The sequence below is a fragment of the Bos indicus genome, chromosome 16, assembly GCF_029378745.1.
Source record: "Bos indicus isolate NIAB-ARS_2022 breed Sahiwal x Tharparkar chromosome 16, NIAB-ARS_B.indTharparkar_mat_pri_1.0, whole genome shotgun sequence".
NCBI classification, from domain to species: Eukaryota; Metazoa; Chordata; class Mammalia; order Artiodactyla; family Bovidae; genus Bos; species Bos indicus.
This window is the reverse complement of record NC_091775.1, coordinates 17,778,321-17,803,055: the sequence shown is the minus strand read 5'-3', so window position 1 is coordinate 17,803,055 and position 24,735 is coordinate 17,778,321. Positions and strand designations below refer to the sequence as shown.

Sequence of the window (24,735 nt, the reverse complement as noted above, 5' to 3'; positions counted from 1 at the left end):
ATAAATAAGAAGACTCAAACTGGTAAGATGTCCTTTCTTTCCAAAATATTTGCCTCCAAATTCTAGCAGTCTTTTGGCAGAAATTGACAAGATACACTTAAATGTGTATCTTTTATTTAGGCAGTTGGACTCAGGGCAGAGGCAGGACTCCTCCTTCCCTCTATCTCAGGTCCTTGGTGACAACTGTTGTCCTAGGAAAGTGACTACGTCGTCCCTGTGCAGAAGGTGATGTTCTTTCTATTAACAACTCAGGGATCACAACAAATGCAGCAACCACACAAGCATTATAGCATCCTATGCTATCTGTTTAAGGGAGGGGAAGTCACTCAGTCATGTCTAACTCTTTGCGACCCCATGGACTGTAGCCCATCAGGCTCCTCCGTCCATGGGATTTTCCAGATGAGAGTACTGGAGTGGGTTGCCATTTCCTTCTCCAGGGGATCTTCCCCACCCAGGAATCGAACCTGGGTCTCCTGTATCGTAGGCAGACACTTTACCGTCTGAGCCATGCTATCTGTTTAGCAGATCCAAAAGGAGACTGACTTAAACTAATTGAAATTCTGAAGCCCTTTGTGGTTTCTGAAGAGTAAGAGGAACTGCAATGCAGGACTCTAACATTGGGAAATTTAGCCTAATGAAAGAGTGGATACAAGAAATTGGCGAAAGCAAGAATCTTCCACAGTCTGTAATTGAAAATGTTGAAGGTAAAATGTTTATGCTTGGATCTTGCCAATTAGGAATGCCTACAAAAGGTGCCAATACTGATGTGTGTTGCACCAAGATATATTGGTTGAAGTGAGTTTTTCACCTCATTCTATATATTGAATTTACAGGAAAAAGTGAAAGATTTAGGAGCTGTTGAAGCATTTGTGCCAGTTATCAAACTGTGTTTTGATGGCTTAGGGATTGATTTTTTTTTTTTTTTGCAAGATTAATACTGCAGACTATTCCAGAATATTTGGACCTAGGAGAGATAGTATGCTTAAAAAGTATTAATAGATAGAATATGTGTAAGGAGTCTAAATGGTTCCAGGGGAACCAATGAAATTTCACATCTGTTTCTAATTATTGACAACTTCAGGTTAACAGAGGGCCAAACTTCACACATCTATTCCAATATATTAGGTTTCCTTGATGCTATTTCCTGGACTAAAAGTAAGTAAGAGAGCTTGCCAACTTTATCCAGATATAATATCATCAACTTTTGTATATTGATTCCTCAGGGTTTTCTAAATGGAATGTGTTTAGATTATATTAAAATTGATTTTAAAATAAATGACAATAAATTATCTCACTTTAAAAAATATGGATAGCCAAGTGATCATTAAAAAGAAAAACCAATTAAAAAGACATACACTAATTTGCTTTGAGTTATGGGAAGATTGAAGGAAAGAGGAGAAGGGGACAACAGAGGATGAGATGGTTGGATGGCATCACTGACTCAATGGACATGAGTTTGAGTAAACTCCAGGAGTTGGTGATGGACAGGGAGGCCTGGAGTACTGCAGTCCACGGGGTCGCAAAGAGTGGGATACGACTAAAAGACTGAACGGAACTGACTCTATTTCCACATTAACCAAAAGAGTGTGGCGTGGACCTGAGGATAGAAAGGTACAAAGACATTTGGAGACCAGAGCTCGATCCCTGGGTTGGGAAAATCCCCTGGAGGAAGAAATAGCAACCCACTCCAGTATTCTTCCCTGGAGAATTCCATAAACAGAGGAGCCTGGTGGGCTATACAGTCCAGCGACTAATACTTTCCTCACACACTTAAATGGTCAAAAATATTTTTAATTGAAAGAGACACATGTACCCCTATGTTCATTGCAGCACTGTTTATAATAGCCAGGACATGGGAGCAACCTAGATGTCCATCAGCAGATGAATGGATAAGAAAGCTGTGGTACATATACACAATGGAGTATTACTCAGCCATTAAAAAGAATATATTTGAATCAGTTCTAATGAGGTGAATGAAACCAGAGCCGATTATACAGAGTGAAGTAAGCCAAAAAGAAAAACACCAATACAGTATACTAATGCATATATATGGAATTTAGAAAGATGGTAATAATAACCCTGTATGTGAGACAGCAAAAGAGACACAGATGTATAGAACAGTCTTTTGGACTCTGTGGGAGAGGTGGTGGGGGATGATTTGGGAGAATGGCATTGAAACATGTATAATATCATATAAGAAATGAATCGCCAGTCCAGGTTTGATGCAAGATACAGGAAGCTTGGGGCTGGTGCACTGGGATGACCCAGAGGGATGGTATGGGGAGGGAAGTGGAAGGGGGGGTTCAGGATGAGGTACACGTGTACGCCCGTGGTGAATTAATGTTGATGTATGGCAAAACCAATACAATATTGTAATTAGCCTCCAATTAAAATAAAAAAAATCATAGAGATAAATGTTAGATAAACTAGTAAAAAAACATTTTTTAAAAAAATCATGTCAAATATGTTCCAAGGAAAATGGAAAATCTTTGAAACAAATGGCTGGGACAACTTATAAAACTTTAAAACGTTGAAACTTGTCATTTATCTCACACCATACATCAAAAATTAATTTGAGATGAATCATTAAGATAAATATAAACACAAGTATTAAAAAGTTTCTAGAAGAAAATGTAGGCACATATTTTCTCAGATTTTGAGTGAGCAAGTATTTCTTAAATTGGACCCAGAAAGTGTAACATTTTTAGAAAAGCATAAGATGTTTCCTTCAAAGTTAAAACCTGCCCATAAAAAGATATGTTTCACAAAATAATGGCAGAACAGGATGGGGAAATGCTTTATATTTATATAAAATAATAATATGTTTATATATACTTGTCTTTCCAAAATTCATATGTTGAAGCCAAAATTCATATGGCTCTCCAATATGACTGTATTCAGAGATGGGGCTTTTAAGGAGTTAATAAAGGTTAAAGAAGGATATAAGCATGGGGCCCCAATTCAATATGACTGATATGTTCAAAAGAAGAGAGAGAGAGAGACCAGGGTTATATGTACTCAGAGAGAAGGTGACATGAGAACACAATAATACCGTGGCAGTCTTTCAGGGAAAGGGGAATGGTCTAAGGAGAAACCAAATCTGCTGACCCATTGATGTTGAACATTTAACCTCCAGAATTGTGAGAAATAAATTTCTGTTGTTTAAGCCACCCAGACTGTGCTATTTTGTTATGGAAGCCTTAAAAGTATAATAATAATAGTTATTACTACTACTATTATTATATATACAAGAACTTCTTTCCAAAATAAATGAATTATTCAGATAGCCTATAAACCAATAATAGAAGAAAGACAAAAATTCAAAAACAAAATGGTATAAACAGTGACAACAAACATTTTTGATAAGGATGTGGAACAGCAGAAATTCTCCATACATTGCTAAAAGGAGCTTAAAATAGTACAGTCACTTTGGAAAGTAACTTTGGCAGCTCCTTCTTTAATAAATTATAATAACTTTATGACATAGCAATTCCACTCCTAAGTACTCAGACAAGAAAAATAGAAGCTGAAATCCAAAAGCAGGTACAAGGATATTTGCATGTAATAGCTAGTAATTGGGAACTATCCTAACGTCAACTAAAGAATAATGGATAAACAAATTATGGCATCATCCTGCAATGTAATACCATGTAGGAATATATTAAAAAAAAAAAAAAAACAAGTAATGATCAATGAAAGCAATGTGAATGAATGTCATAATCATTATAAGGAGTGGAAGAAGCAGATATAAATGAGTACACAATCTAAGATTCCATTTTTATGAAACACTGGAGCTCCATCAAACCAATCTGTTTTGAAATACTCACAGTAGAAATCTCATGTAGAGGAGAAAAAGAAGTTCCATGAAGGGTCTTTCTAAGCCAACAGGAATTTTATGTATTTTGATAGTGGTATGGTTTACACAGTTGATGAATATGTTGAAAATCATCACAGTGGAAATCAATATATGTACACATTTACCCTATGTAAAATAGATTGCAACAAAAAAGTTAAAAATTCAAGGTCATGAGTAATTAGCAATGACGAAAAGACAAGTATTATTTTTGAATTTAGAGGAATAAAAGAAAATAACCAGCTTAGAATTTACAGTACAATAGCAATTATCAGTTCACCTAAAAACTACCGTCATCATTGAACAGTGCTATTTAAGAAATGTTCACAACTTCTGTAAATTTACTCTGCAGTAACACCTATAATCTCCACACATTCTGACCGTCTTCTCTCATTTTGCTTATCTATTATCTCCTGCTTTCTCTTCCAAAACATAGCCAATATTTAAGCTGCCATATTTTCATAGAAAATTCTAAAAATATTGTTTCTTTTGTTTTCAATTTTCTCCCATTAAATATGCAAACCTACAGTAGTTGAAGTTGTTCTTTCCTACTTCTTATTGCTGTGGTGGAATAATATTCTCTTCTCCTGATGCCAGTGTAACTCTCATTCCAGTCTCTTTTAAGAGACCTAAATTTTCAGTTATCTTCTTTTTTAATTCTGTTCCACCTGTTTCCCTTTATTGGTACTTTCCTCAGCATCCCCACGGGCTCTAGTTTCTCCCATTCTCTTTTCACAGCCATATCTTCAAAAAAATATTTACATTTACTTTTTTCCTCCCTCCCTAAACTCTTTCTAATCAACTTCTAACATTCTGTGTTTGTTCTTTTTGAGAAAAATGAGTTTCATACATTATGTGCCAATGGATCCAGTGGAAACTTTTTTTTTTCATACATATTTGACACCCAGAGTATTAGACTGTTGACCTCTTCCTCAATACAGTCTTTGGTGCTGGGACATTTTATTCACTTGGCTTTCTGTCTCTGGCTCATGTCAGATTCCTTTACAGGCTTCTCCTTTGCTTTTTGGTTAATATTGGGGGACTATCAGAGCCACAGCCAAGGTCTTAAAATTTTCACTCTTTAAACCTGCCACAGATGATGGCACGTACTCCTGTGTGGCCTATAATCTTCTCATACTACAGTCTCACATGTACATGTCTGAGGTCCACAGCTAATTCTTTGGCCTCACGTCCTTAGTGTTGATTATTTCTTAGAACTAACCACTTGGGTATTTCACAAGCATCTCAAAACACCACCTGTCCCAAATGAAAGACTTTGCTTTAGTGCCCACCACTCCAATGATGCTTTTCTCTTTTCCCATCAGTCTGTAATTTCATTTTACCCAGTTATTCATTCAGGTTTCTAAGCTCCTGGTCTTGCTTCTTTAAATGATAGTCTTCATTTTTCACTGACCTCCTCAGTTTCACAATTTTCTACTTCCCTCTTATCTTCTAGACTAGTTTGTCTTATTTTATGCTCTCAAAGGATCCAGTTATTTCCTATTTCTAAGATGCATTTTTTTAAATTATTTGAACTATATCCACATATTCTAACTGTTCATTTCAGTTCAGTTCAGTCACTCAGTCATGTCCAACTCTTTGCGACCCCAAGAATCACAGCACACCAGGCCTCCCTGTCCATCACCAACTCCCGGAGTTCACTCAGACTCACATCCATCAAGTCAGCGATGCCATCCAGCCATCTCATCCTCTGTCATCCCCTTCTCCTCCTGCCCCCAATCCCTCCCAGCATCAGAGTCTTTTCCAATGAGTCAACTATTCCCATGAGGTGGCCAAAGTACTGGAGTTTCAGCTTTAGCATCATTCCTTCCAAAGAAATCCCAGGCTGATCTTCAGAATGGACTGGTTGGATCTCCTTGCAGTCCAAGGGACTCTCAAGAGTCTTCTCCAACACCACAGTTCAAAAGCATCAATTCTTTGGCGCTCAGCCTTCTTCACAGTCCAACTCTCACATCCATACATGACCACAGGAAAAACCATAGCCTTGACTAGACAGACGAACCTTTGTTGGCAAAGTAATGTCTCTGCTTTTGAATATGCTATCTAGGTTGGTCATAACTTTCCTTCCAAGGAGTAAGCGTCTTTTAATTTCATGGCTGCAGTCACCATCTGCAGTGATTTTGGAGCCCAGAAAAATAAAGCCTGACACGGTTTCCACTGTTTTCCCATCTATTTCCCATGAAGTGATGGGACCAGATGCCATGATCTTCGTTTTCTGAATGTTGAGCTTTAAGCCAACTTTTTCACTCTCCACTTTCACTTTCTTCAAGAGGCTTTTGAGTTCCTCTTCATTTTCTGCCATAAGGGTGGTGTCATCTGCGTATCTGAGGTTATTGATATTTCTCCCAGCAATCTTGATTCCAGCTTGTGTTTCTTCCAGTCCAGTGTTTCTCATGATGTACTCTGCATAGAAGTTAAATAAACAGGGTGACAATATACAGCCTTGACGTACTCCTTTTCCTATTTGGAACCAGTATGTTGTTCCATGTCCAGTTCTAACTGCTGTTTCCTGATCTGCATACAAATTTCTCAAGACGCAGATCAGGTGGTCTGGTATTTCCATCTCTTTCAGAATTTTCCACAGTTTATTGTGATCCACACAGTCAAAGGCTTTGGCATGGTCAATAAAGCAGAAATAGATGTTTTTCTGGAACTCTCTTGCTTTTTCTATGATCCAGCGGATATTGGCAATTTGATCTCTGGTTCCTCTGCCTTTTCTAAAACCAGCTTGAACATCAGGAAGTTCATGGTTCACATATTGCTGAAGCCTGGCTTGGAGAATTTTGAGCATTACTTTATAGCGTGTGAGATGAGTGCAATTGTGTGTTAGTTTGAGCATTCTTGGCATTGCCTTTCTTTGGGATTGGAATGAAAACTGACCTTTTCCAGTCCTGTGGCCACTGCTGAGTTTTCCAAATTTGCTGGCCTATTGAGTGCAGCACTTTCACAGATTCATCTTATCATCTTTCAGGATTTGAAATAGCTCAACTGGAATTCCATCACCTCCACTAGCTTTGTTCGTAGTGATGCTTTCTAAGGCCCACTTGACTTCACATTCCAGGATGTCTGGCTCTAGGTCAGTGATCACACCATCGTGATTATCTGGGTCGTGAAGATCTTTTTTGTACAGTTCTTCTGTGTATTCTTGCCATCTCTTCTTAATATCTTCTGCTGCTGATAGGTCCATACCATTTCTGTCCTTTATTGAGCCCATCTTTGCATGAAATGTTCCCTTGGTATCTCTAATTCTCTTGAAGAGATCTCTAGTCTTTCCCATTCTGTTGTTTTCCTCTATTTCTTTGCATTGATTGCTGAAGAAGGCTTTCGTATCTTTTCTTTCTATTCTTTGGAACTCTGCATTCAGTTGCTTATATCTTTCCTTTTCTGCTTTGCTTTTCACTTCTCTTCTTTTCACAGCTATTTGTAAGGCCTCCCCAGACAGCCATTTTGCTTTTTTGCATTTCTTTTCCATGGGGATGGTCTTGATCCCTGTCTCTTGTACAATGTCACAAACCTCATCCCATAGTTCATCAGGCACTCTATCTATCAGAGCTAGGCCATTAAATCTATTTCTGACTTCCACTGTATAATCACAAGGGATTTGATTTAGGTCATACCTGAATGGTCTAGTGGTTTTCCCTACTTTCTTCAATTTAAGTCTGAATTTGGCAGTAAGGAGTTCATGATCTGAGCCACAGTCAGATCCTGGTCATGGTTTTGCTGACTATATAGAGCTTCTCCATCTTTGGTTGCAAAGAATATATTCAATCTGATTTCACTGTTGACCATCTGGGGATGTCCATTTGTAGAGTCTTCTCTTGTGTTGTTGAAAGTGGGTGTTTGCTATGACCAGTGCGTTCTCTTAGGAAAACTCTATTAGTCTTTCCCCTGCTTCATTCCGTATACCAAAGCCAAATTTGCCTGTTACTCCAGGTGTTTCTTGACTTCCTACTTTTGCATTCCAGTCCCCTATAATGAAAAGGACATCTTTTTTGGGTGTTAGTTCTAAAAGTTCTTGTAGGTCTTCATAGAACCGTTCATCTTCAGCTTTTTTCAGCATTACCGGTTGGGGCATGGACTTGGATTACTGTGATATTGAATGGTTTGCCTTGGAAACGAACAGAGACCATTCTGTCATTTTTGAGATTGCATCCAAGTACTGCATTTTGGACTCTTCGGTTGACCATGATGGCCACTCCATTTCTTTTGAGGGATTCCTGCCCGCAATAGTAGATTAATGGTCATCTGAGTTAAATTCACCCATTCCAGTCCATTTTAGTTTGCTGATTCCTAGAATGTTGATATTCACTCTTTCCATCTCTTGTTTGACCACTTCCAATTTGCCTTGATTCACGGACCTGACATTCCAGCTTCCTATGTAATCCAATTTTAATGAGGATTCAGGAATGACTTTACCCACTTTTCTAGCTTCAACTCCTTAAAATTCTTATCCCATAGCGTGATTTCAAAAGTATGTATTGAATTAATTAGTTAATTAATGACGATCTTTTTGTGACTAGGAGCCTAGAAGAAAATAAAACACAATATGTGCACTACCTCAACGTTTATCGAATGTCCATTTATTCTACTTTCTGCATATTAACAATAAATAATAGAAGGAATTGTTAGTTAATAGTAACATTACAGCATTAACAGTTTCTGTAAGAACAAGTTCATTATGATGATAGGTACAAAAATCTATGGCCCATGTTTGCTAATGGTGTGTGGTTGATTAATCAGTGGAACCATTGGATAATTATGGTGTTCTGATAAATGTGATAGAAAAAGCACTGCAAAACACAAGATGGCAATCTAAATAGCAGATCAAGGGGGTTGTTTACTGAAAATTGTATTTTGCTTATCATATGTTTTACACATTTTACAATGAGCTAGTAATACAGTGTTGAAAAAGATAATTCCATATTTAATGAATTTACTGTCTAGATGTATAACAAGACAACTGAATTGACAGTTGCAGTACTGTGTCATAAGTGCTAAGTTAAGGTATACACACAGTAACATGCAAAGTTGCTAAAAGAATATGATTTCAGAGAGGGAAAATGCCAGAGACAAGGAAAATTCTCTTGAAAGATTTGCAGTAATTCAAGAATGGGATAATAATGACTTGAAATAGTAAAAACCTGAACAGAAACAATTCTTGGATTGGATTGAAGAACAGGGACCAGTAAAGACTATTGCTGAGTTAGCACGAGCATCAGAGTCATTTCGTGCCATCGGCCAAGGGAAGAGAGCACTAGGGACAGGCAGGAGTCATCAATAGATGTCGATCTTGTAGACAAATAAAATGAAGATTCAAACTGTATGCCTTATTTCATAGCAATCTTATATTTGGAACCCATTTAATATATAAGGATATAAAAATGCTTTTTACCCCTTTAAAAAAATGATCTTATTGGGATATTAGGCACTTTAACTTTCCTTAAGTGGTGAATTGGAGAAGGCAATGGCACCCCACTCCGGTACTCTTGCCTGGAAAATCCCATGGACGGAGGAACCTGGTAGGCTGCAGTCCATGGGGTCGCTAAGAGTCAGACACGACTGAGCGACTTCACTTTCACTTTTCTCTTTCATGCATTGGAGAAGGAAATGGCAACCCACTCCAGTATTCTTGCCTGGAGAATCCCAGTGACTCTGGTGGGCTGCCGTCTATGGGGTCGCACAGAGTCGGACACGACTGAAGCGACTTAGCATAGCATAGCATAGCATAGCATAGCATAGCATGAGAATGAAAGGCTTGCCTAGTGGCTCAGATGGTAAAAAACCCACCTGCAATGCAGGAAACCTGGATTCGACCCCTGGGGTCAGGAAGATCCCCTGGATAAGGAAATAACAACCCGCTTAGTATACTTGCCTGGAGAATTCCATGGACAGAGGAGAGTGACGGGCAGCCCCACAGAGTCGCAAAGAGTTGGACATGACTGAAAAACTAACTCTTTCACTTCTATTTCATGAGAATGAAAATGTAACAAGAAGTTGTAAAGTAGATCTTGCTAGTAAGAGGGGACAAGATGAGGAACCCAAATGTACTGAAATTGGGGAACATTGACCAGGAGATATGGCAATAGACCATTATATAATGGATAATTCCCAAACTAGTTACTTTATACATAAATTAGCTGACATGAACAACATTAATTTCTTCCAATAGTACTTTAAGATTTGTGCAAAGATTTTCCAAGTAGAAAATTAAAAAGTTTCGACCTGAGCAAGTGATTTCTGTTACCTCATTCATTTTTATTGAACACTAAACAGAAACCAGATGAGTGTTTGAAAGGAGTAGAGCATGAAGTCTAAGTCTTAGATTAATGTCAAGACCAGAATTACAATGGCAATGCTGTATCCATATGAGAAAAACTTTATCATAGAACAAACATTTTCTAAGTTCAAATAGGCAGATTTTACATTAAAGTTGGATTTTAAAATTTATTTTAATTAAGTCATTTAATTCCTACTTTCACACTCATTACCAACAAAACAATATGTAAAATAATATGAACTGACAAGATGGATCTTTCTCATAAATGATTATTGATAATTTCTACATGTTTCTGTTACTAATATGATGCTTTCACTAAGTAAGAACATATGCATCAAATAATTCAGTGAATTTCAAATTTGTTAAAGCTGCCTTTAAAAGAAATTTTCAAAATAAATGCTAACATTCAAAAATTTAATCGCTATATAGTAGTGTGGCTTTAGGGAACTTTTGTTTTTACATGTATTAAGCAAATTTGCTAAATATTAAACCTTATTTGTAATTATGATGCAAAAACACAGCTGAGGAACTAAACACATAAATTGGGTTCTGTCATATGTACAAATATATGCAGCTTTAAATATACAGAGCGTACACAGAATGCTCATGTAATGTAAACAAAAAAGTAATGAATCTAGTTGAAGCTACTGTAAATATTGTGATACTAATTTTATTTATAATTCAACTGGAATATAGAGAAGATAAATTCCATCCTTCAGGGGTGTTTATACTATGTATAGAAGGGAATTTTTTCTTCCATAGTTTGTTTTCTAGTTCTTGGTTTTGTTCCTAGCTTTTTCTAGTTTTTCCCATGAATTCTCATTATCATTCTTTGTTTAGTCACTCAGTCATGTCCAGCTCTTTTCAATTCCACGGACTGCAGCACTCCAGGCTTCCTTGTCCATCACCAGCTCCTGGACCTTGCTCAAACTCATGTCCATTGAGTCGGTGATACCATCCAACCATCTCATCCTTTGTCATCCTCTTTCCCTCCTGCCTTCAGTCTTCCACAGTATCAGGATCTTTTTCAGTGAGTCAGCTCTTCACATCAGGTGGCCAAAATATTAGAGCTTCAGCTTCAACATCAGTCCTTCCAATAAACACCCAGGACTGATCTCCTTTAGGATTGACTGATTTGATCTCCTTGCAGTCCAAGGGGCTCTCTAGAATCTTATCCAACACCACAGTTCAAAAACATCAGTTCTTAGGTGCTCAGTCTTCTTCATAGTCCAACTCTCACATCCATACATGACTACTGGAAAAACTGTAGCACTGATTATATAGAAATTTCTTGGCAAAGTAATGTCTCTGCTTTTTAATATGCTATCTAGGTTGGTCATAGCTTTTCTTCCAAGCAGCAAGCAACTTTTAATTTCATGACTGCACTCACCATCTGCAGTGATTTTGGAGCCCAAGAAAAGAAAGTCTGTCACTGTTTCCATTGTTTCCCCATCTATTTGCCATGAAGTGATGGGACCGGATGCCGTGATCTTCGTTTTTTGAAAGTTTAGTTTTAAGCCAGCTTTTTCTCTCTCCTCTTTCACTTTCATCAAGAAGGTCTTTAGTTCCTCTTCACTTTCTGCCATATGGGTGGTGTCATCTTCATATCTGAGGTTATCGATATATTTCCTGGAAATCCTGATTCCAGCTAGTGCTTCATCCAGCCTGGCACTTCACATGATGTACTCTGAATATAAGTTAAATATGCAGGGTGACAATATGCAGCCTTGACATACTGATTTCCTAATTTGGCACCAGTCTGTTCCATGTCCAGTTAGAATTGTTGCTTCTTGACCTGCATACAGGTTTCCTGGAGGCAGGTGAGGTGGTCTGGTATTCCCATCTCCTGAAGAATTTTCCACGGTTTGTTGTGATCCACACAGTCAAAGGCTTTAGTGTAGTCAATAAAGCAGAAGTAGAGGTTTTTCTAGAATTTTCTTCAGTTTTCATGACCCAATAGATGTTGGCAATTTAATCTCTGGTTCCTCTGCCTTTTCTAAATCCAGCTTGAACATCTGGAAGCTCTCAGTTCATGTACTGTTGAAGCCTAGCTTGGAGAATTTGAGCATTACTTTGCTAGCTTGTGAAATGTGTGCAATTGTTGCATAGTTTGAACATTCTTGGCACATTATCATTCATATAATTCTATTTATGTATTATCATTCTTATAATTCTAATAATCTCATGATTCTAATGCAAAACTATTAATTCAATAATGACTTTAACTTAGCCTGTGTTAAGGCTAATGTTAAGGCATTTATTGACATTTTATTTTCAAATTCAAGAAGAATTCAATTATAAACATGCTTGACTCTTGAAAGTAAGAAGCTCCCTGACAAACTAGAGTTATATCTTTTGCTGTAATACTTGAACAATCTAACATAAGACATTTAATCAGGACCTCTTTTAAAATATTATAGTATGATAAATTTGGAATGTAATGGAAAATGCTTTATTATCTTCCAGTATGTTTTTAGAGAATACTGAAGCTTATTTTTGATGCCCTGTCAATAAGTAAATATCATAAATAATATGTAACAATATGAAATTAACATATAATATAATCTTACTTGATCAAAGCAGTACATTTGCACTGCATTCTTTAATCTGATGTGTTCATCCACGTGCATTATGCTTCAAATTTACAGGTATAAATAACAAAAGTTTGATATATAATTTAAGCATTTTACATGCAAATATAAGATAAAGAGAAATAAAGGATTCATTTTGAGAGTAAAACACCAATAAATACATAGGCTAAGTTAAAATTATTATGGACTTAATAGTTCTGCATTAGGATCATGAGATTATTAGAATTATAAGAATGATAATTTATTAACAACAAAAACATATTAATATTTAAATAAGCAAGTGTAACTCTCACAATGTCATAGCAATTTAGGATAAAATTTAGATAGATATAAAAAAGAGAAAAATTGATATAAATTACATTTGATATTTTAGAAAAAAAAATGCATGCCTACATTTATTTCTTAAATGAAACAAGTTGCCAGTCCAGGTTCAATGCACAATACTGGATGCTTGGGGCTGGTGCACTGAGACGACCCAGAGGAATGGTATGGGGAAGGAGGACGGAGGAGGGTTCAGGATGGGGAACGTGTATACCTGTGGCGGATTCATGTTGATATATGACAAAACCAATACAATATTGTAAAGTTAAAAAATTAAAAAAAATTCATGTGATAACTGTAATATTTTATTATAGAGACTTAGTTATAAGAAAAATACTTTTAAGATAACAATTTCTTCTAATTTTTCTTAGATTTTAATAGTATAAACTTATTTAACTTAGGAAGTGGTTTTTCTACTTTTGTCTAATCATATAGTATTAATTTGGTAATTTTTTTGTGATAAACCCAAGGGAAATCTTTATAAAGTTTTTGACATAGACCATTTCTAACCATTTGTAGTATTTTTAAAACATTTATCAGTTTTAACATTGAATACAATTTTTATTCAAACAATCAAGAATCAGTGCTGTGCTGTAGATTTTGCACTAATATAATTTCTTGGGACAATAACTGTAAGAAATTTTAAGGAGATTATATGCAGGTCAGGAAGCAACAGTTAGAACTGGACATGGAACAACAGACTGGTTGTTGGAACAACAGACAGATTCCAAATAAGAAAAGGAGTTCATCAAGGCTGTATATTGTCACCCTGCTTATTTAACTTATATGCAGAGTACATCATGAAAAACGCTGGGCTGGAAGAAGCACAAGCTGGAATCAAGATTGCAGGGAGAAGTATCAATAATCTCAGATATGCAAATGACACCACCCTTATGGCAGAAAGTGAAGAGGAACTAAAAGCCTGTTGATGAAAGTGAAAGAGGAGAGTGAAAAAGTTGGCTTGAAGTTAAACATTCAGAAAACGAAGATCATGGCATCTGGTCCCATCAGTTCATGGGAAATAGATGGGGAAACAGTGGAAACAGTGTCAGACTTTATTTTTTTGGGCTCCAAAATCACAGCAGATGGTGATTGCAGCCATGAAATGAAAAGACGCTTACTCCTTGGAAGGAAAGTTATGACCAACCTAGATAGCATATTCAAAAGCAGAGGCGTTACTTTGCTAACAAAGGTCTGTCTAGTCAAGGCTATGGTTTTTCCAGTGGTCATGTATGGATGTGAGAGTTGGACTGTGAAGAAAGCTGAGCGCCAAAGAATTGATGCTTTTGAACTGTGGTGTTGGAGAAGACTCTTGAGAGTCCCTTGGACTGCAAAGAGATCCAACCAGTGCATTCTGAAGGAGATCAGCCCTGGGATTTCTTTGGAAGGAATGATGCTAAAGCTGAAACTCCAGTACTTTGGCCACCTCATGGGAAGAGTTGACTCATTGGAAAAGACTCTGATGCTGGGAGGGATTGGGGGCAGGAGGAGAAGGGGACGAGAGAGGATGAGATGGCTGGATGGCATCACCCACTCGATGGACATGAGTTTGAGTGAACTCTGGGAGTTGGTGATGGACAGGGAAGCCTGGTGTGCTGCAATTCATAGGGTCGCAAAGAGTCGGTCATGACTGAGTGACTGAACTGAACTGTGGTGAATCTTTATTGCTTTCTCATTTCTGAAGATTTGAAATTATTCTGAGAACACTGAAAAACCCTAATACTGTGCTAAATAATGGAGATAGAACATGCATGATGTATAGTACTCTAATATTACCCAATTTTTTATCTGTGAAAGAGACAGATTTTTAACTAAAATATATTACAAAATGACTATATCTTGGTATACCTGATGCTTGAAAAGATTTTTTGGAAAAATTAAGAAGACTTAATTCAACCTAAAAAGATATAAGAACACTTAGTACAGCCAAAAAGGATTTGAATTTGGAGAAAAGGTACAGCTTGAATAAATACAACTTTATCTGGAGAAGACTATGGGTTATCAGGTTTTGCCCATAGTGAATTTCAGGCAAAGTGGAATTTTCTAGCTCGTCCATTTCACAGCAAGTATCACTTCTCATTAAATTTAATGGTAATATAAATCATATAAGATTGTAGTCATTTTCAGGTTTATCTTTTCCACAAATTGTGTACTTGTTTTCATTTTTACCTTTGTATCTAATTCATGTTTATACCCCATTACTGGTACCTAGTTATTTATCCTAAAACCCTTGTTAGCATATTACTGATTTAAACTAAGGCATCTTACATCTGTTATAATAAAATTTCAGCCTGTGCGTTGTATTTTCCATTTTAGATCCAAATTTAGTCTTCTGTTTTCACTTAATAAGAAATAGATAACTAATCATAGAGTGTTTTAGGAGTCAAATTCAGTCACAAGAATAGGATAATCAGCCTATTCACACAGCCTATTCACAGGCATAGCTTTCCCTGAGATATGTGTTAGTATATATTATATTGTAGTCTTTATTACTATAGTATATAAATACACATTTCAGAACATTATGTGCATGATAAGACAAGCTTAAAATAATTGCAATGAAATTGTTAGTCATACTTGTACTATGAATAAATAGTTGTAATAAGTAAAATATAATCCATTTAGAGTTTGACTAGTCTTATGAAAGCAAATATATTTGAAATATGTTTTGGGCAGCTTCAACAGTTCTTAAAATGAATTTCACCTAATCTTTGCATTTTCTGAGATCAAATGCTTCTAAGTTATTAGAGAGTATGTCTTTCAGAGATGTACCTAACACATTCAGGTCTTGGATATTTGACTAAAATCAGGGTTTAGAAGCAGACTGCAAAGAATTGATATTCATAACCACAGGATTGGGTTGGTCATAGTGAAGAACAGGGCACTTAATGCTGGGGGTCACAGTGGACCTGGGTCAGAAGAGTGAAGCAAAGTCTAGGTGATGGGACCTAGAGGGTCAGAGTCCAGGAAACAGTGATACAGGCACTACAGACTGAGGAACTGGCATAGAACTTCTCTGTGCAGGTGGCTGATAAGTGTTTGCATGAAATTGTTATGTGTGTGTGTTGACAGAAACCATGTAATCTCTGGTCTAGAAAAGTTTAATTCTCATAGGGAATCTCAGTGCTATTTCCTGGAGCCCTGATGCCGATGGAGGGGTACAGTGTCAGCCAAATGTTCACTAGTTCCTGCAGCTCAAGAATCTTTTTCCTTAAATTTTTATATATTTATTTTGGATGTGCAGAGTCTTCATTGCTGGGTGGGTTTTTCTCTATTTGCAGCAAGTGGGGCCTTCTCTCTAGTTGCTGTGCATGGGCTTCTCATTGCAGTGTCTTCTCTTGTTGGGGAGCATGGCTCTAGGTGTGTGGTCTCAGTAGTTGCAGCTCCCAGGCTTTAAATCACAGGCTTACCAGTTACGGCTCACCGGCTTAGTTGTTCTGAGGCAAGTAGGATCTTCCCAACCCAGGGATCAAACCCATGTCTCCTGCGTTGGCATATGGATTCTTTACCACTGAGCCACCAGGGAAATCTGTAAGAATCTTAATGTTGTGTGATTTAGAACTTGTAGAAGACAGTCTATGGGGCCCAACCTCCCCCTGGTTGAAAGAAAGTCCTTCACTTTGAGTTGCAAAAAAGCAAAATAAAATAAGTATTTTCTGGGGAGAGTATTAGGAAGGTACCTAGAATTCTAGTGTCCTAGAATCTGAGCAAACTTCTCCAGGTCAGATGAGTCTAATCCCCATAGTCTCTTTGGAACAATATATAATATAGAGCTTCTGAGCAATCATCCTTTAATCAAGCTTGCCAGTGCTCTTGGGTCAGAAAGCCTGGGCCTTAAAGAAATGTAAAAATACTCACAATGAACTGTTTTTGAAAGCTGATGACCACAGCAGCAAGAGAGGAGAACACAGTTACAGAGCAAAACTTCGAGAGATGAGACTTCCCAGGTATTTCTTGAATGGCTTGTCAAGCTTTTCAGCCACAGAAATTGCCTTTGTGCTTCATCCCATTCCTTTAATGTTGTTTTCTTCTCTCTCTTATTTTATCTCTCTCCCTTAAATATTTCTGGGCTTCCCTGGGGGCTCAGACAGTAAAGAATCTGCCTGCAATGCAGGAGACCTGGATTCAGTCCCTGGGTTGGGAAGATCCCTCGGAGAAGGGGATGGCTACTCACTCCAGGATTCTTGCCTAAGAATCCTTGGGAAATCCCATGGACAGAGGAGCCTGGCAGGCCACACTCCGTGGGGTTGCAATGAGTCAGATATGACTGAGCTACTAATACTTAAATATTTCTCTTTGCCATTGCATGTCCATAAAATACTCATTTCATCTGCTGTCAAGTTTGTTTTTGCTTCATCACTACACAGAAAATGTATCCTTTGCCTTCCACTCCTTGAGCCAAACTACTGGCTCTACATTTTCACATCCTCTGAGGGGGATCTTCAACCATGGACAGCTTCTGAAATGCCATGATCTACTTTTCTGATGTGACTCAGAGAGAAGGGAGAAACTGACAAGGGGCATCAGAGAAAAGGGCCAGTCAGAGGGTACAGAGAGCTTTGCTGTTCAAAGAGGAGCCCACATACAAGCAGCATTGGCATCATGTTATTAGAAATGCTGATTCTTTGGCCTCACTCCAGACTCACTCAAATAGAGTCTTTGTTTTAACCAGATTCTCGAAATATCCCTGGTGATTTTGGAAGAGTCTGTATCAAGGAATGAAACACTGATGGGAAACCACAGAGCCTTAGAAAACCTCCTTGGCCTCAGGGGAAAAATGGTATCAAAGATGCAACAAAGGCACTTTGCTGGTGGTCCAGTTGAGACTCTATGCTTCCAATGCAGGGAACACCAGTTTGTTCCCTGGTCAAGGAACTAAGATCCCACATGCCACAGGGCATGGCAAAAAAGAAAAAAGAAGGATGTAAGGAAGGCCACTATGGGTGTAATTGGCAGTAGAAATTTTGCTAAGTCCCTGACTATTTGACTTATTAGGCGTGGCTATCATGATGTAGTCATAGGAAGCAGAAATCCTAAATTTTCTGCTGAGTTTTATCCTCATATGGTAGATGTCACTCACTGAGAAGTTGATTAAATCAAATCATATCAAATATAATGTTGTTGCTATATATAGGAACATTACACCTTACTGTGGGACCTGGACATCTGCTGTGGGTGAATTTTGATTGATGTGAGCAATAACATGAGGATAAACCAATACCCAGCATCCAATGTGGAATATTTGGCTTCATTATTCCTGGACTCTTTGATTGTGAAAGGATTTAATGTTGTCTCAGCTTGGGCATCTGGTCCTATCACTTCATGGCAAATAGAAGGGGAAACAATGGAAACAGTGACAGAATTCATTTTCTTGGACTCCAGAATCACTGTGGAGAGTGTCTGCAGCCATGAAATTAAAAGATGCTTTCTCCTTGGAAGAAAAGCTATAACAAACCTAAACAGCATATTAAAAAGCAGAGACATCAATTTGCACGTATGTCTATCTAGTCAGAGCTGTGGTTTTTCCAGTAGTCATGTATGGATATGACAGTTGGACCATAAAGAAGGCTCAGTGCCAAAGAATTGATGCTTCAAACTGTGGTACTGGAGAAGACTCTTGAGATTCCCTTGGACAGCAAGGAATCCAACCAGTCAATCCTAAAGGAATCAACCCTGAATGTTCATTGGAAGGACTGATGCTTAAGCTGCAATATTTAGCCACCTGATGTAAAGAGACCACTCGTTGGAAAAGACCTTGACTCTGGGAAAGATTGAGGGCAAGAGGAGAAGGGGGCTACACAGGATGAGATGGTTGGATGGCATCACTGACTCAATGGACATGAGTTTGCACAAACTCCAGGAGATACTGAAGGACAGGGAACACTGGCATGCTGCAATCTGTGAGGTGGCAAAGAGTCGGACGTGATTTAGCAACTGAGCAACAGCTTGGGCGCTTCCATTACGACCTAAGGATGCTGTCTGACATGTTTATATATGCAGCAACAATATTCAAGCTCCACAGAAGGTTATTGAACTTGCCAGTCAGTTGAATTTCGTTCCTGTTGATTTGGAATCACAGCAATTGCAAATTTACTCCTGTGACTATTTACCTTCTGGAGAGGGCCAGTGGTGGTAGCCATAAGCTGGCCCTGTTTTTCTTCCTTTATTATTGGGTCCTAAATGTGATTCATCCATGTGCTAGAAACCAGTAGAGTGACTTTTACAAGATTTCTGATGAGACTGTGAATAAAACTTTGCCCATAGATACAATTACTTTGTGGTCTCTGATCTACCCAGCAGATCTGGCAGCTGTTTATCAGGTTTATTATGGCACCAATATAGAAACTTTCCACTTTGGTTATAGACCTGCTTACAGTGTAGAGAACAGCTTGAATTACTAAGCTTTTACTTCACTTTGATTCATGTTGCCTACAGCCTCTGCTTACCAGTGAGAAGGTTATAGAGATACTTCTTTTTCAACATGGCTTATCAGCAGGCATGAGATGTACTTGATATTCATCTGATGCTTCCTTGGTAGCTCACATGGTAAAGAATCTGCCTGCAATGCAGGAGGTCCGGGTTCAATTCTTGGGTCAGGAAGATCCCCTGGAGTGGGAAATGTCAACCTATTCCAGTGTTCTTGCCTGGAGAATTCCATGGACAGAGGAGCCTTGCGGGCTACAGTCCATGGAGTTACAAAGAGTTGGACATGTTGAGCAATTAACACACACAGTAAAATACTTGATTAGTATAGTTAGTAAAATATAAGGTTTAAAGAATCCATCTGCCAATGCAGGAGACACAAGAGATGTGGATTTGATCCCTGGGTGGTGAAGATCTTCTGGAGTAGGAAATGGCAACTCTGGATTTGCCTGGAAAATCTCCTGGATAGAGAAGCCTGCCTGGCTACAGTCTTTAGGGTTGCAAAAGAGTCAGACATGACTGAGCAACTGAACACGCACACACACACAAGATTTAAAATACTGTAAAACTTTACATACCTTATAATAGAAATTTTGGTATGTTTAGGGAGGGAAAAGAATTGTTCTTTAAGTAATGTTTCTGCATAAGAATTATGTAGCTAATTCAAAACTATCTAGAGTAAAAGCTGCTCCTATCCATTTCTTTGCAGATTTATAATAGAGAAGTGAACAAGAAAAAAGAAATGAAAAAGGCCAGTCACCATAAGGTGGCTATATTTTATAATGTTGCATTTCATCAAAAGAATGTTTTTTCTTTCCCTTTAAAGAAGTTTTGATCAATTGCTTAGAATATCGTGGGCATCTCTATACCTCCCAAACATAATAACCATTCAATGAAAATGATGAATTAGTCATAAAGCCAAGACCACAAAGTCATTACTATTAAAAAATTGACAAAGTGCATCATGTTTAAAAATAAAAGGCTATTGTAAAGTATTATTAATAAAAGTACTCTTACTTATCAAATTTGAGTGGTAGTTTTAACAAGTTATTTTCCACAAAAGCTTTAACAGGATGAATGGATTTATAACACTGTCAGATACAAGTAAGAACAACTTGGAAATAACTGACCAAAAAAAATCCCAAGAGACTTTTATCCATTCATCCTCACCACCACAGATATTATCTGACAGCACATCTAGTCTCTCTGATGTTCAGTACAAGAGATTACACATCTGACACTGGATTTTTATAGGTAAATACAAGAGTTCCTTGTTATAAAATGGCCTCAAGAAATTTATAATATTTTGGCATCACTTTCAAGAAGAAACAAGACTTCAAAAATATAAGTAACTACAACTATACACATTCTTCCACTCTCCTGCCTCTTGCTGTAGAATTTGTAAAAACTAAAATACAGGATACTTTTTATCCTGTTGTGGCTGTTTATAGCTTTATGTGTATGATAACACTGGGAAAAAATGTTAAATGACCTTATGATAGTATGAAAATATATTTCATTTATGATTCCCCTCCCCAAAAGCTTTAGATTGATTTTTAATATTTGAATGCACTCAAACCTCAATTAATGCATTCTTTTTGTCAAATACAGCTTTGGAAATATGGTGGTTCCATGGACCCGCCATATTTCCAAAGCTGTATTTGACAGAAAAAATGCATTAATTGAGGATTTTTTGAGTGTATTCAAATATTAAAAATCAATCTAAAGCTTTTGGGGAAGGGAATCATAAATGAAATATATTTTTATAGCTCACTTGGTAAAGAATCCTTCTGCAATGCAGGAGACCCCTGTTCAATTCCTGGCTCAGGAAGATCCCCTGGAGAAGGGACATGCTACCCACTCCAGTATTCTTGGACTTCCCTGATGGCTCAGCTGGTAAAGAATCCATCTGCAATGTGGAAAACCTGGGTTTGATTGCTGAGTTGGGAAGATCTCCTGGAGAAGGGAAAGAAAGGCAACCCACTCCAGTATTCTGGCCTGGAGAATTCCATGAACTGTATAGTCCATAGGGTTGCAAAGAGTTGGACATGACTGAGCAACTTTCACTTTAACTTTCAAAGCTGTTTGTTGGTTTTATTAGTTTGTTACCTAATAAATAGAAACAGTAGCATATTTCTACAGTAGTATATTTCAGAGGGAGGGAGGGGTGAAGAGAGTGAGAAATTGAGAGACCTATTGTTGGAAGTGTTGATGTTGCAGTTCAAGTCTGGAATCATCCTGGAAACAGAATTCTGTCTTCCTCAAGAAAGCTTAATTTTTTAAAAGAACTTCAACTAAATAGAAGAGGTCGATCCACATTATGAAGGGTAATTTGCTCTTTACAAAGTCTTTTGATTTAAATTTTAATCTCATCTAAAAGTACCTTTGATGTGATCTGGACTGGTCTTTGATCAAATATCTTGGTACCATGGCTTAGTAAAGTTAATATATAAAATTAACAATCATAACTCTGTGCACATGGCAAACCCTTGGAAGATACTCAACATCAGCCATTCAAGAAATACAAATTAAAAGCACAATTAAATATAACTATACTCCTTTCTTATCAGAATGGCTAATTTTTTAAAACAGTGATAGAAAATGTGATCAGGATGCAAAAACTCAGGTCATTTTTACGTCAGACATGAGAATGTAAAGTGGCATAGCCACCATGGAAAGTAATTTGACACTTTCTTAAAACTGAACATAAAACTAACATGTGTTATGCCATGGCACATTTATCCCAGATAAATGAAAACTTATATTTCATACAAAATTGTTTCATAAATATTTATAGCATGTTTATTTGTAATGGCCAAAGTCTGGAATCACCTCAGCAAACTAGCAGGTAAACAAACTGGTCCTTCAACAAGTGAATGAGTAAACAAACAGAAATACATACCTTCAACAATGTGATAGATACAAAACTCATGATACATCTTCATAGAATTATGCTACATTACAATAATTCTAAATACATACTGTATTATTCCATTTACACATAACATTTCCTAAAATGATGAAATTATGGTATGGAGAGGAGATTACAGTTTTCCAAGGCCTAAGGAAGGAGTAGGAGCAGATGGGAAGTGAGGTAGCCACAGGGATCCTTGTGGTGATAGAAGTGTTCTCTACATTTTTAAAGCACTGTCAGTATCCTGGTTATAGTGTTGTACTGGGTTGGCCAAGAAATCCATTCAGGTTTTTCCATTACATCTGATAGAAAAGCCCATATAACTTTTTGACAAACTCAGTATTGTAGTCTTGCAGGATGATACCGTCTTATAAAGTGGTAGGAAATATCTCTTTCTTATTACAACTGAATGTGAATCACATTAATTAATTTAATTAATTCACATTTAATTAAATTAATGTTTAATTAAAAAATCAGGAAGAGTAATGAAGGTCTGCCTTAACAGGAAATAAAATTAATTGCAAAAGCAATTTGTGAGACATATCTATATGTATTGATATAGAAACCATATATTACAACCTATTAACAAATAATTTGTGTAGAATAAAAAGCAGAAACTCCTGACTCCATATACATTATACTTTTCATTTTATTTTATTTTTTTTAATTTTATTTTTAAACTTTACAATATTGTATTAGTTTTGCCAAATATCGAAATGAATCCGCCACAGGTATACTTTTCATTTTAGAAAAGTAAAATATATGATAGTATTTTGAAAGTTTGCTACAAGTTTACACCCAAAACTGTAGGAGATAATAACTTTAGTGAAAAGAGTTTTTTGTGAGTAAGTTTATGTTTTGTGTTTTTTTGCAAGCAGGTCTATGTTTTGCATAAAACAAGGTCCAAGAGATGTTACATATCTATGATTCTTTCATTTGTATGTGTCTTTGGTTGGTTGGTTTATTGTTGTTGTTGTTTACTCGCTAAGTCATGTCTGATTCCTTGAGACCTTATGGACTGCAGCACTCCAGTCTTCCCAGTCTTTCCCTATCTCCTGCCATTATCTCAAACGCATGTCCATTGAGTCAGTGATGTCATCCAACCGTCTCATCCTTTGTCAGACCTTTCTACTGCTGCCCTCAATCTTTCCCAGCATCAGAGTCTTTTCCAATGAGTTAGGTCTTTGCATCAGGCAGCCAAGGCATTGGAGCTTCAGCTTCAGCATCAGCCTTTCTAATGAATATTCAAGGTTGACTTCCTTTAGTTGATTGGTAGTTTGGGTTTTGATGTTGTACATCTTTGCAAGCTATCAAATGGTGATCTGCTCAGTCTCTCTTTCTGGAGCAGCCAGTTTGGTCACCTGAGCCAGAGACCAAGGAGTCAGATTATTTTCTTGTTTTCTTTCTTGGCTCTTATTTGCATAGTCCCACCCTTATTCCTAACTTATTTACCATTGAGTATTGATGGGAAGAAATGTATGTCTTGTACCTTAAGTTCACATTGCCTGATGCAGGCCAGATTTCCCAGGCTGCTAAGAAATCCTTCAGACACAGACTAAACTAATAACTAAGTAGTAGTTTGATCTCACTGTTAGCAGTTTTCCTTGAATGGCAAAAGTTTTGCTTTTTAACTTAAACATAGACCCTAAGAAATCTATCATTCCCAGAAGCAAATTATGATTAGAATTTTGACTCCATTTTTTATATTTTAAACTGCTGGCATCTTTGCAGCCTCATCCCTCCTCCTTTTGCTTTCATCCTATTATTTGAGAGGCCAATAAGAAAGCTAGAGAGCTCTCTCTTTTGGTGGTGATGGGAACTTCAAACCATGAAATTCCAGGAACCCTAACCACAGTAACTCCTCCAGTCATTTGCTTCTCAGCTTTGCTAACTAATTTTATGATCAGCTTAGGAGCACTTTACTTTGTCCATTATGTAAGGAAGAAACCTTTCATGTGTCCCCTTAGTGAGAGTACAAGATCATAAGTTTTGATATCCAAACCATTATTTCCATGGGGAGTTGATCTTGCTTCCAAGGGGCAACCACAAGACAATTGACACAGAGGACACAGTAGTTGAACAGTCTTCACCTAGACCAGAATCTGTCTGTTTTGCTCTGGGCTTGCTAACTGACTGTGTTGTCTGATCATGAATGTTCTTTGAGATGCCACCTACAAGTTATGTGGTACTTTGCATTGTGTGGTTTTGTGTTGGGCTGTGCTGCACTTACTGAGTCCTACTGAGCTTCTGCTATAGACTTAACCAACATTTGTTGAAAGTTTTTGTAATTGGTTTTTAGAGAGAGCAGTGTGGGATCGGGCCTGTCTTAAGGTGA

The 24,735-nt window shown here is 37.3% G+C and overlaps 2 pseudogenes; both read left to right on the top strand.

The window, feature by feature from the left end:
* Positions 1-551: 551 nt before the first annotated feature.
* Positions 552-1,560, top strand: LOC109570344 (poly(A) polymerase type 3-like; annotated as a pseudogene).
* A 15,436-nt stretch (positions 1,561-16,996) lies between these two features.
* LOC109570118 (metalloreductase STEAP2 pseudogene) lies at positions 16,997-19,565 on the top strand (annotated as a pseudogene).
* The last annotated feature ends 5,170 nt before the right edge of the window (positions 19,566-24,735 follow it).